Source organism: Saimiri boliviensis, chromosome 10 (assembly GCF_048565385.1).
Source record: "Saimiri boliviensis isolate mSaiBol1 chromosome 10, mSaiBol1.pri, whole genome shotgun sequence".
Classification (NCBI taxonomy): Eukaryota; Metazoa; Chordata; class Mammalia; order Primates; family Cebidae; genus Saimiri; species Saimiri boliviensis.
This window is the reverse complement of record NC_133458.1, coordinates 94566113-94579710: the sequence shown is the minus strand read 5'-3', so window position 1 is coordinate 94579710 and position 13598 is coordinate 94566113. Positions and strand designations below refer to the sequence as shown.

The following is a 13598-nucleotide window of genomic DNA, read 5'->3' as shown; positions in this document are numbered from 1 at the left end:
TTAGGCACTATTCAGAAAGTGACAGACAGCTGATTAAGCATTCAGCTGCATTTTATTTTTCTCTGCTTTCCATGGTTTGTAGGCTAGATCAGGTTCTGTCCTTTATATAGTGCAATTAAAATTTTTATGACTTTATTTCACATAATAGACTCCTGCTCTTATAAAGTACATTTTTTTAGCTACTGTAATGCCTCTTTGAGCCAATCAACTGGGTAGCTGCATTTAAACAGTAATGGCATTGTACAGTTTAGCATTTTGTAGTATTGATCTGGTCAAAATGCTCATTAAAAAGCAAAATTAATTCCTATTCACATCTGTTCTACAGCATTTCAGTCACTTTATTTAAAGGTGTCTGGTTCTTCCACTTAGTTAAATGGTGATCTCTCCTCTTTTCTAAGGGCTAAGAAAAGCAAAATAGAATCTGCTTTCATGTTTTACACTCTACTTTGATCTTTTGGATCTATCCGAAGGTAAACTGCCAAGGCCATGGACTTTGGAAGCACAAGGCCCTGCAGTCAGGTTCTAGCTTGGCTCCCTCTGTGGCTCTCAGCCTGTTTGTCAAGTGAGGATGAAAGGATGGCACTGGGGAGAAGGTGACACCTAGGATGGTGAAGAGTGGGGCGGGCGGCAGATAGTTGGAACCTCTTCCTTCCCTTTCTCTCGAGAACCGCTTGCGCTGCCACAGCACATAGTATCATAGACTAGTTGGCGTCAAGGGTTGAAAAGTATTTTTCTCACAGTTTTGGACACTAAAAGTCTAGGAGCAGGGTGCTGACAGGGTTGGTCTCCTCCAAGGCCTCTCTGCGTGGCTCACAGACGGCTGCCCCCAGCTGTGTCCTCACAGAGTCCTTCCTCTGTGCGCGCACACTCCTGGGGTCTCTGTGTGTCCGGCTCTCCTCTTAGTAATCACGTTGGATTAGGGCCCATCCTAATGGCCCCATTTTAACTTAATTTCCTTTTTAAAGTCCCTATCTCCCAATAGTAACTTTCTGAGGTACTGGGGGTAAGACTTCCATATGTGAATTTTGGGAGGACACAAGTCAGCCCCAAACAGACACTGACCGAGATACTGCACGTGGCACAGTGCTCTCTCCAGTTCACTCAGTTTGGTTTTTACTCAGCAGTCGAAACAGCTGAAACATCAAGAGAAGAACCAGGAAATGGGGTTCTTTGGTTGTGACTTTTCTGGTTAGCTTTTCTGGTTAGGTTAGAATTGATCAGAAATAGTAACATTACCTGCCCCCTTGATTTTTGGTTAGTATTTCTACCTTTTTGGATCTGTTCTATGGCCACTTTTACCTGACCTTAGAGTCATGAATATCCTCCATCATTGCTCTAAATGTGTATGCACAAGGTGCAGGAGTTAGGGATGCATGTCCACTTCCATTTTTAAATGAATTCTGGGGAAGTGTTTGCCTCCGATGTGGCTGGCACGGGCCAGGCTTTGTGGCCAGCACGCAATGGGCAATTAGAATATAATGACACAGACACTGTAGAGAAGGTCATTCGTTCATTCAGCTAATTTTTTCTGAGTGCCTACTGTGTGCCACTGTGCTGGTCACTTGGGTTGCAATGACAGATAAAAATAGGCATTGTCCCTCTTCTTACAAAGCTTACAGTCTGGTGGGGAAATAGACTTTAATCAGGTCATACCCTGGTTCTACTGGAATAGCTCTGATAAGTGCAGGAAAGGAAAGGCATGGGCTGCTTTGAGGGTGAGTAATGTTGGGGGTTAGGGAAGGCTTTGCTGGTTGAACTGAGATCTGAAGACAGTGAGACTTACTTTGAAGAAGGGCTAAGTGGTAGGGGTCACAGTGCTGGGTGGGGGTGGTCACGATTCAGAGTACAGGCAGGAGCATTTCTGAAGAGCAAACTGCATGTGCACAGGCACTGAGACAGATAGCAGATTAACATGGAAGCCACAGAGAAAAGAGCATCGTGGCCAGAGGAGAGAGCGAGGGTGGGGCATGCAGGGTGACACAGCTGGAAAGTCCCCTGGAAAGGCTGGGGGAGTTGGAAAAGACTTCCTAGGGAGGTGACATCTGTGTCTTTAAGGATTGAACTGATTTCTTCTGATAGAGAAGAGGGAGAGCCATCTTTAGATAGGATATCAGTATTTTGGTGTGTTCAAGAAATAATGAGAAGTTCATTGTGGCTGAAATGTCACCTTATGTGAAGGAAGCCATCATTCCAGTTAATGGAAGTTCATACTTCACTGGGTTCTAGCTAACTGGGGGCTCACTAAAATTTCCAAATTGGGATGTATCTGCCTGTAACTATGGAGGGGCTTATTACATAGAGAATGAATGAGTGAACACATGAGTGCTGCATCCCTGCATGGGTAGTGTTGATTGTCATTCCAGGATTGCCGTAACCTTGCAAGCAATGATACGTTAGGGTTTCATCCGTTCAGGTCTGGTGGATTGATGGAAGGCAGACCACGTTGACATCTCAGGCCCAGCTGGCTCGTCAGTCACTGTTTTCTCCTCCTCCACAGATCTGGCCTGGGGTGGGGCGGGGGTGGGGGTGCTTAATCCTGCTTGGTGGCCTAGTTGCCTTAACCATTTTCAACTCAAGACAGAAGGGACCCAAAAGAGCTCCAGCCCTATGATCTGGCTCAGTAGTTACTGTTAGGCTGACCTGGGTCATGGTGGCTGGGTTCTGGAAAACAAAGTTCAGATGTTCACATAAGCTGAGCTGCAGAGCATATTCCAGACATGATAGTGGCCTGGATTGGGTGGAAGGTGCCTGTCCTGTTTGCAGGGGAGGAAGGGGAAGAAAAGCTGAAACATGAGTTTGGGAGCACATTAGAGAAGACTCTCTGGCAGCTGTATCACTGATGGAAGGTTCTGTATGTTACTTGCTTTTGGCTCAGACATGAATTCTTATTTCTTTCCCCAAAGAAGCTAAAATCAGATAAAAGATTTAAAATTGGAGCTTAGAATGACATGTTTCTACTGCTTTTAACAATTCATTTAATTAAACAGAAATAAACAAGCCCACTTGCTGGCTGCTGCTAGCAAGAAATTAAATGAATTATTAAAAAGCGTAGAGGTAGAAAGTATCTATACTTCAGAGATTTTCATAAATGCAAGGAATATTCTTCAATCTTAAGAACTTTTCTTTCTATGTGAAGATTAGCACATGTTCTACCATCTTATAGATATGACGGTAGCTTGGGAGAGAACTTTTGTCAGCCAGCTTCCAAGATTATGGAAGCTGTCCTTTGGTGTCCCAAAAGACGGGGACACCGCAGGTGATTATAAAATGAGGGTATAGATTTATTTGTGAATAATGGGAAAGCTGTGTAAAACAACACCCAAAGGATGTCTCAGTTGGTCAACATGGGCTTAATAATCTATGCCCAATTAAGTGCTATCAGTTTTTCTAGGCCCCACAGAGAAATGTACAAACATACGAGACAATCTTATCAACATTGGTCACATGTATGCAACTACACCTCTGTTAAATTTTACTCACTTATAGGGGATTCAGGAAACATTATTGAGTACCAGTTGTCATTTCAGTGAGCACAAGGGTTGGGATGAAAATAGGATCACACATTTCCCCCTTTAGTTTCATATAAATAGTGGAGAAAAAATTACATGAATATAGAAATGGAGCTCATGTTAAAAATCCTACACCATGCTGCATCTCACAGCTTTATAGATGATTCCTGGACCCTACCAGCCTGTTTCAAATTGCACATCTCATATAGCTATTCTTATTTTGTGCTTGTAGATACTTTTCATTGTAGTTCCATTTTACCTGTAGCTGGGGTAACAGCTACCTCCCTTAGAGAGCTCTCTGGCTTCAAGCAGGGACAGCTCACTGGCCAGACGGGAGGGAAGAGCACTGATATGGCAGAATAAGGAGACTCCTGAATTTATTTATTTATTTATTTATTTTCTGAGACAGAGACTTACTCTGTTGTGCAGTGGCACAATCTTGGCTCACTGCAATCTCTGCCTCCCAAGTTCAAACATTTCTTCAGCCTCAGCCTCCCGAGTGGCTGAGATTACAGGCACTTGCTACCATGCTTGGCTAATTTTTATATTTTTAGTGGAGATGGGGTTTCACCGTGTTGGCCAGGCTGATCTCAAACTACTGACCTCAAGTGATCCACCGCCCCCTCGCACCCCACTCGGGCCTCCTAAAGTGCTGGGATTACAGGTGTGAGCCACCAAGCCCAGTGGAACCCCTGGATTTCATGGGTGGGGTTAATATCTGGACCTAGGGTTTAGTTCTGGAAAATATCTGGGTTTAGGGTTTAGTTTCTTAGCATTGTCTAGGTCCCAAGCAAATGCAGGGAGTAGGGGATTGAAAAGAGAGCAGCAGGGCAGAGCTGAGCAAATCTCCCATTTGCGGTGGGCTTCCCAGCTTAGCTAGGCCTCATCTGGGGAGAAGCTCCAAGCAATTCATCAGACAGCTTAAGAGCCCCTGCATGAATTCTAGAGGTGAAAGAATTGTGTGCAACTAGTGGTTCAGTCATCTTCCTCTACCCCTAGGGACAAAGGGAAAGAGGCCTGCTAGACTGCCTTCATATTTTTATTCACTTCTTTTAGCATTTGATGTTATAGTTTAGCTTCTCCATGTCTCAAGTTCCTCAAGCAATAAAATGGGTTTGATGAACTGGGGTCAGAAGTTTCCTTTGGCTATAATGTTCAGTAATTTGGCATTCTAGGGAGTGCAAAGAAGAGAATAAGCATCCAGTCCTCAAAGACCTTTACTCTAATTAGGGAATTTCATTAAACCCCTGAAAAGCTTAAAAACAAAACAGTCTCACCAAACAAATAAAAACTGTTAAATACTTTTATGTGATAAGGTAAGTGCTATTGCAAGACAGAAAGGGACTGATGGCCCCTGATGTGGGCTTGCATGCCTGTGGGAGTCTTTGTGGTCATTGGAGAGGTTGGATTGCATATTTTAGGATGGCAGGGTTAGAGGGGACAGAAAAAAACTACATCTGTCTGGCTCACTGCTGAATCCAACACATAGTAGGGGCTTGTTAGGCATCGTTGAATGTATCAGTACAGTAGAATATAACTGCTGATGCAGATATATGTATAGGTAATGCCCATAGTTAGGTAAGGGACTAGTGGGGTAAGGGACAGGGGATTAAGACAAGATTAAGCAAGAGTTTTTATCAGTTCATCGATATGCCCCAAATGCCCAGAATAGCATCTGGCACATAATGGGTATTCGGTAAATATCTGTTGAGTGAATGAGATGATTTATGGCATAATTTGGGACTGTCATGTAAGTAGTAAGGGGAAGCATGGAAGGTTTTTGAGAAAGTACCATTCAGGAAAGGCCCATGGCAGCCATGTGGAAAGCCGATTTTAAATGGAGAAATGAAGAAGCAAATTAAGAGATGATGAAGTGGACACAGGGTTGAGAGGAGGATCTGAAATAGGTAAGTGGCATTGGAAACAGAAAGGATGGGCAAGATGCAGACATCACAAAAGCAGACTTAGTGAGCGGTTGTCGTAGGTGTCAAGGGAAGTTTGAGTCAGAAGATGCCTATGGTCTGAGGTGCTAAGGAGTCCGGGTAAGTTGGAAAATGATCATATGATTGACATAGATAGGGGAAACAAAGCAGGGTTTTATTGAAGGGGAAGGGCAGGGGGCATTAATGGTTACTTTTAGATGCTTACGTGTGATATAAGGGCAGATCATCTCCATGGGGCACTTACTTGCAAGCCAACAAAAGGTTGAAATTCAGGAGCATCCTCTCAGGGCTGGAGATGAGGTTTGTGAGTGAAGGAAGAGGAGCTTCTCGAGGGTGGGAGTCGGTAGGGAGACCGGGGGCTGCCTTGGGAGCAGCGTGGCCACTGCCTCCTGGTTCACAGAGCTGTTGGCTTCCAGTTCAACTGTTTCTTTTCACAGCACTGAGGTCTTAGGAGCCATACTTTGTTCATGTCTAGGGAGCTTTCATTCTACCGGGTTCTCCCTGCCCTCTTCCCCAGCATTGCCTTCACTACTTATGGAGGCGCATTCTGTTGTTGTAGCTATTTATCTGGTAAGATCATCTGCTATGTGAAAAGTTTTATATTTTTTGTCTAATACATGAGCATCCCCTGTGGGAACAGATCCCCCTGCTGTTTTTGAAGGATATGCTGCTAATGACTCTCTCTCTGTGTGTGTGTGTGTGTGTGTGTGTGTGTGTGTGTGTGTGTGTGTGAAAACTCTTATAACCTCAAATGACAGGGTAATGTATACATTATGGATTGAATAAAAACTTGAAGAATGTTAATATCGAACATTAGAATTAGTAATGAAATACAAGGTCATTTGCCATAGAATACTGTAGCTTTCACATTTTTACTTTAAAAATTCCAGTTTACTAGAAACTTTCAAATAGAAATAATTGGGAATGTTAGATCCTTGTTGAAAAGTATTCTTTTTGTGTTCCTCTTGGTGGCACATACGCAAAAATAGGAAAGATACAGAGAAGATGAGCATGGCCCTATGCAGGGATGACACACAAATTTACAAATCATTTTATACTTTTATCCCTGTGAAAAACTTGAAATGTCACTTACCACTTTTCTGGCTGAGGTGGACCGGACATTTTCAGATTTGCCTGTTTTCCCTGTCCTATTTTTGTTGTATTTTTTTTTTTTTAATACTGCATTGGTGTTCATATAAAATAAACTTGAGTAAACCAGAATTCTGTGAGTTTTGTCAGACTTTAATTGTGTTGTATTGCTTGCTTTTTAAACAAATTCTGAAAAATCATTTAGCGACCTCCCAGTTGTAATTTTCTAAATAGCAGTTTGTGTCTGCATATCTCTTCAAGTCAAGCATCTGCTTAAAAGATATTGTTGATGATGTGATGAATGCAGTTTCATGAAACTTGGCAGTTCCCATAAATAACTGAATAACGTAAGTTGTATTTACCTCTGTAGTGTCTAGACTGCAGAATTAGAACCATGAGTTTATAAAAATCCAGGTTACTGTCTAGACAAATAGAGTAGTATTTAAAAATTGTGTTTTCCATGAGATAATGATGAGATTTTTAGAATACGGTATTGGGCCAAGTGGGTGGCTATCCGGAGAAAGGTGAGGTTGGTTCCATATCTCATACCATTCAGATAAATTCCAACTTGATCAATTAATTTTATATGATTACCAGTGTCGTATTGAAAAGAGTTATGACAAAGAAAGAAGGGAGGGAGAAACAAGAAAGTCAATACAGCAGATGACTAGTCTACCTCAGTTGGGAAAAGTGAAAAATGATATTTTTAAGATGGATTTCAAGGTACAAATACATATTTGTATCTGCATAAAATGCTGAGAAACTAGAAGACATTCCTTTATAACCTTGAAGTAAGAAGGGCTTTTTAGCCATGACTCAAAATCCAGCAGCCATTAAAAAAAATTGATAATAAACATTTGTAGAACTCTCCACCCCAAATCCACAAAACATAGATTCTTATCAGTACCACATCACACCTGCTCTAAAAGTGACTACATAATTGGAAGTAAATCACTCCTCAGTAATTGCATAGCATTTCCCAGGTTTAAATGAAATATTGGTTGGCTGCTTGTTTGTTATTTTCCTCCCTTATTCCTTCCTGTCTCCATCGTTAAGCACAGTTATTGGCATAAAAGAGGTTTTCAATACTCACTTTTAGACTGCATTCTAGCCTGGGCAATAAAGCAAGACTCCCGTTCTCTCTCCCTCTTTCTTTCTCTCTTTCATTCTTTTCTTTCTTTCGTTCTCTCTTTCTTTCTTTTTTTTTCTCTTTTTTCCCAAAAAACAAAACAAAACAAAAATTGATAAATTTGACTTAATTCAAATATTGTTTACCTGATTTTAAAAAATGGCATAAGCAAATTCAAAAGACAAATGACAATCAGAGAAGAAACTATTTGAAATGAACAAAGAGTTAATCTCTATATAAAGAGCTTCTACAAAGGAATAAGGAAGTGACATGAAGGCCAAGGTGGACAGATCATTTGAGGTCAGAAGTTTGAGACCATCCTGGACAACATGGTGAAACCCTGTCTCTACTAAAAATACAAAAACTAGCTGGGCATGGTAGTACATGCCTGTAATCCCAGCTACATAGGAGGCTGAGGCAGGAGAGTCGCTTGAACCTGGGAGGCAGAGGTTGCCGTGAGCCAAGATTGCACCACTGCATTCCAGCTTGAGCAACAAAGCAAGACTCCATCTCAAAAAAGAAAAGAAAAGAAAATGTCTTGGAATACCAATAGCCTAGGCAAAATATATGAACAGATTATCCTTAGAATAAGAGGTAACATTGTCTTGGCTGGGAATGGTTGCTCACACCTGTAATCCCAACACTTTGGGAGGCCGAGGCGGGTGGAGCAATCATGAGGTCAGGAGTTCGAGACCAGCCTGGCCAACATGGTGAAACCTCATCTCTACTAAGATACAAAGAATTAGCCAAGCATGGTGGTGTGTGCCTATAATCTTATCTACTAAGGAGGCTGAGGCAGGAGAATTGCTTGAGCCCGGGAGGTGGAGGTTGTGGTGAGCTGAGATTGTGCCATTGCACTCCACCCTGGGTGACAGGCTGAGACTCCATCTCAAAAAAGTAAAAAAAAAAAATATATTGTCTTCAAACCTACAAAAAGATCTTCATATAAGGTAATAACATCATAAGAGAAAGACAAACTTAAACTGTGCTGAAGTAGTACTTTTAACTTTATCAGATTGGCATAAATTCTACTGTGTGAATTTAGACATTGTTTGACATTGTTGACCACTTGTAGAAACGTCAGCACTATACTTCTGAGAGTACAGAGTGGCATAACCCTTATGAGGGCCAGTTCGGTCAGTTTTCCTCTACCAAGATTACAAATATAGTTACCCTTTCACCCAGCAGTCTGGCTCTGGCCATTTCTCCTGGAGATGCATCTGAATGTGTATGCAGTGATGTATAGAGTAAGTGTTTCATTAGACTATTGTTTGTAATAGAAAAGACTGGAAGCAATTCAAGTATCCGTTGGCGAAAGACTGGTTAAATAAACTATGATCCACCTTTACAATGGAATATTGTGCAGCATTTTAAAGAGAGCATGGAAACTCTTCATACACTCATAGGGAAAGATCTCCAAGATACGATATTAAATGGGGAAAAAAAAAGGTATAGAACCATGTATAGTATGCTCTTTTTGATGTAGAAAGGAGACAAAATAGGAGTCTGTAGTCATATCTGCCTGATGAATGAAGAAACATTGAAAGGATAAACAAAAGGAGCTCGATACAAGTGGTGACTTTAGTGGGTGGGTGGGGTGAGGGGTAGTGTGGATAAGGATGTGGTCAGCAGGAAGAGGCGGGGGCAATGCTCTCCGTTGTGTACTCCTTTGCATTATTTTTATATTTGAAGCCTGTAAAGTATTACCTATTCAAAACAAAAAATAAGTTACATGTCTTTACAGTCGTATTTCAGTGCCAGTTCACCGTATGTCCAAGGGCCAGAAATACCTTCCCAGAGCTTTGTCATTTCTTGGTGGTACTGTTGAGCGCAGCCTCCTAAGTGGGTCTTCTATTAGCTGTAGTTTATGTACAGCTGTGCTGTCCATTGTGGTAGTCACTGGCCACATCTGGCTTTTGAGCACTTGAAATGTGGCTAGTCTAAATTAAGATGTGTTGTACGTGTGCCTGATTGAGAAGACTTAGTGTGAAAGAAAGAATGTAAGCTATCTCATTTATAATTGAAACAATCTTGATTACATGTTGAATGATAGTAGTTTGGGTTTGAGGGGTTAAAGCATATTATTAAATTAATTTCACTTGTCTTTTCTTACCTTAAATGTGGCTACTAGAAAATTTAAAATTACATATGTGGCTTGGCCCTGAGGTTGGCATTTAACTTCTTTGTGCAGCCCTGATGTAGGCTCCTGTCCACAGTCAGCATGTCTGCCAGAATTACTTGAAAACAGCAACAGAGCCTAGATGTGTCATTTCACCGCTTTAAAGCCTCTTGCCTCCTACATGCCTGTAAAGACCCTTTGTAAATAGTCTCTGAGATCCTTCCTTTCCCCATGCCCCACTTCCCTGCACATACAAACACTGCTTCTCTTTACTCCCTGGACTGCAGGCCACTTCATAAATTTGAGTCTCTGAACACACTGTTCTTTCTGTTTAGAATGTCCTTTCACTTCCATGTTGTTGCCCAGAAAATTCTTGCTCGTCCTGTAAGCACCGTTCATGTGGCCCCTTCTTTGATGAAGCATCCCTATTCGCCCATCCTGTTTTCTTATAGCATCTGGTAGACTGTTCTCACACTCATCCTCAGTACCATGGGTGTCCTTTGAAAAGGTATCGTCTCCCTCACCAGACTGGGAGCTCCTCAAGGGCAAAACCCATGCCATGTTTCTTTTTGTATTCTCAGACCTGAAACTGGCAATAAATAAACCCTAAAAGTAAAAAAACCCTAAAAAGAAGTTGGTTGTATTTGGTTGAGAGTACACCATGCCCAGTTTGCCTTGCTGATGCTTCTATTTGTCTGATCTATATATTGAGGAAAGCAGGCTCCAACCTGTCAGTCTTCCTTGATTAAGAATAGGTCTCTTAGGCTGGGCACGGTGGCTCACTCCTGTAATCCCAGCACTTTGGGAGGCTGAGGCGGGTGGATCACGAGGTCAAGAGAGCGAGACCATCCTCGTCAACATGGTGAAACCCCGTCTCTACTAAAAATACAAAAAATTAGCTGGGCATGGTGGCGCGTGCCTATAATCCCAGCTACTCAGGAGGCTGAGGCAGGAGAATTGCCTGAACCCAGGAGGCAGAGGTTGCGGTGAGCCAAGATCGCGCCATTGCACTCCAGCCTGGGTAACAAGAGTGAAACTCCGTCTCAAAAAAAAAAAAAAAAAAAAAAAAAAAAAAGAATAGGTCTCTTTGGAATGCTCTAGCTTTGAACAGGCCAGCCTCCCTACAAGCAGAAGATTACAAACTGCAGAGATGTCAATAGCACCAAACCCGCAGTAAGTTCTAGTTTTTGGGGCTGTGTTCAGACTATAAGATGGAATTATCTGTATTCTGTTCAGAGAGCAGAACTTGCCAGGCTGGCAAGGTGCCTGTGTTTGCAGAAGGTAAAGGTAGCAGGTGGTTGCCAGAAGGTGAAAGCATTGGTGGAGCCTGGCCAGCTCCAGGGAGGCAGTGAGCTAGAGTAATGAAGTTCCCCGCAGTCTGATCTGTGGGAGCCTACTTCAGTTACCACCTATGTGGAAAGTTGTTCTTGTTTCTTAATATTCCCCTTGTCCTTCTCTTCTGTGTGTTAAGCTTTTGTTCTAAAGAGAAATGAAGAAGAATAAACAATATCCAAGATATGTGGAGCAAAGATTTTTGGAAGGAAAAATTGGAATTTTGCAAGAAACTTCTCTCCTTAGCAAAGTAGACTGAAAGGACCTGTGTTTGCCCCAAGATTTTAGAAGCATTATTACCAGTATTCAGAATCTATTTATTTCTTACAGAGAGATCCAGCTACTTTCATCAGGCAGAGCTTCCTGTGCAGCTCTAATAATCAGCTGAATGAGGAGTCCTTTCTTTAGCAAAATTTTGAGAGCTAGTAGTGTAGTAGAAAGGGCAGTGTCTTCCATGGCTAGAAAAACCAATCACTACCTAGTAGTCTGGACTTAGTTACTTCCTGTCTCTCAGCCTCATTATTTAGTAAAATGAGGCTATAAACACCTCCTGGGTTATAGGCATTACAAGAGGTGAATGAATGCAGGACCTAGCACTGTGCCTGGTCTATAGTAGGTTCTGGTAACTAGGAGTTATAGGTCCACTATGAATATAGATTTTCTTCTGCAGCTGTCCAGTGTTGAATCACCAGGTGAGCATGCCCAAGGCCAGAGAGAAGCATGTTCTTTCCTAACGGCCAGACTGCAGTGAGTGAGTACTCCTCAGCAGCAGGGTTAGTAACCATGCTTCAGAGCCTCACCACCGGCCCAGGGAGAGAGGACAGGAGCAGCTGGGTAAAGGAGTCAGGACACGTGGGTTGGAGAACTGGCTTTGCCATTAGTTAGTCCCATGAGGATTCACTCTGCCTCCTTGGTCCTGTTTGTAAAATGAGGCTGGTGATTATTTCCATCTCTAAAAGGCCATAGTCTGTCACCATAAAGCAATGGAAGTGGGCCCCCAGTGGTTACACTGCTTTGTTTTTAGAAACTGATTCCCCAGGCCAGACTCTTTGAGAATGAACCTGGACATTACGCAGCAAGGCTGTGTCACCTCCGAACGCCCTGAACTGGAGGCGGGTTCCCACTTTGAGATTGTGTCCAGAGGCCCAAGTTGTCTTTCGGGGCCCCATTCCCCGCATTCTGCTTTCACATTCTCCTGAGCTCGACCTGGCTCAATTTCTCCCTAGAGAGGCTCACACTTTTTTTTTTTTCCGGGATTGAGATCTGATCCTTGTCATTCTCTTAACAAGAGATACAGAATAATCATTTTTAAGAGGAAGATTATCAGCAGGCTGTTTTTAGAAGTGGAGTTTTTGTGCTTGATACAAATGTTTATGAATGTTTGCTTTCTCTTAAGCACTTGAGGTCTGTATAGCCAGCCTTCTCTGCCTCCCATCTTATTTGACTGCTAACCTGGGGCAGGCCTGCCGTTCATTCTTGTTTGAGATAGATGAACACAGTACTTCGTATGCCTTATGACCAGATAATTCCAGCTGGCAGTAATCAACATTTGGGGCTAATTATCATTATAAGATAATTTTATTGCTGCCCATAATTGATCTTTTCTTAAACCAATTGTAGTATTTCTTTTGTCATATAATTTAAATTTTTTAAAAAAAATGCTTTTGGCAATAAACTTTTGAAAACAGATTTCCTACACTCAGTTCTTTTTTTAAACCAACTTTGCAAACTTTAAGTGTGCCTTTATTAATGTGGTGATTTGTCTGCTTTGTAATATTGCATATTCAAAATAAAAAGAACATGAAAGCAGTTCCTCACTGAAGTGGATGTTAGAAAATCAGCATCTGGTTTGAGTAATGAGTCTTCTGGTCCAAGTTTTGCTTCAGTGAATGGAGCTAATGAAGCTGTCCTCTATTGTTAGGTCAGTGACTTCCCCTCCACTAACTTTTGGTTTCTTTCGGTTGCCAATGTGGAGGCCACTAAGGTTTCTTCAGAAAGTTCTTTCCTAGTAGTACTTGTTTTAAGTTACTCTGGGACAGCCACATATCTGTCACCAGCAGGGGAGAGGTGAAGACACCTCATGATCATAAAATCATAGGTTTGGGCCATTTCAAGTATCCTTCGCCACCAGTCAAGCTCTGGAAACGAGCAAAGTGGGGGAAAAAAAAAAAAAGCTCTAGAGTTGGAATGATTGAAAATTAGATGTTGGTATAGTACCGTAATACTCCACAATTCTGGGTCAGGTCTATAGACAGCTGTCCCAAGCTTGTTTCTACCTTGAACTTTGATGCTTGCAGAAATATAGTTGTACCTGGGAAATGATAATACTGCCTGCAGGGCACAGAGCCACCCTACTTCTCCTGCTGGTAACACACATGCACGTGCACATGCATGCGTGCTGCGTGCACACACACACACCCCTAGGAAGTCTCCTGAAAGTAAATACACTCTTTTTGTTACTAAATTTTCTGATCCAT

The 13598-nt window shown here is 42.1% G+C and overlaps 1 protein-coding gene and 1 non-coding gene across 3 annotated transcripts in view; both read left to right on the top strand.

Annotated features, from left to right (window-relative positions):
- JAZF1 (JAZF zinc finger 1) overlaps positions 1-13598 on the top strand; it is a 349651-nt gene that overhangs the window by 59011 nt on the left and 277042 nt on the right. The window contains exon 1 of one of the 2 annotated variants that reach the window (XM_074379648.1): positions 2527-13598. This exon is cut by the window's right edge and continues 32555 nt beyond it. The exons of the other annotated variant lie outside the window; for it this stretch is intronic. The gene's annotated coding sequence lies outside the window, so the exon portion shown is untranslated. Of the gene's footprint in view, positions 1-2526 lie in introns of those variants that run through there. 2 annotated transcript variants of the gene reach the window in all.
- On the top strand, positions 6411-6514 carry LOC120365457 (U6 spliceosomal RNA). The gene has a single exon (XR_005580393.1). It is a non-coding gene; the product is annotated as a U6 spliceosomal RNA (small nuclear RNA).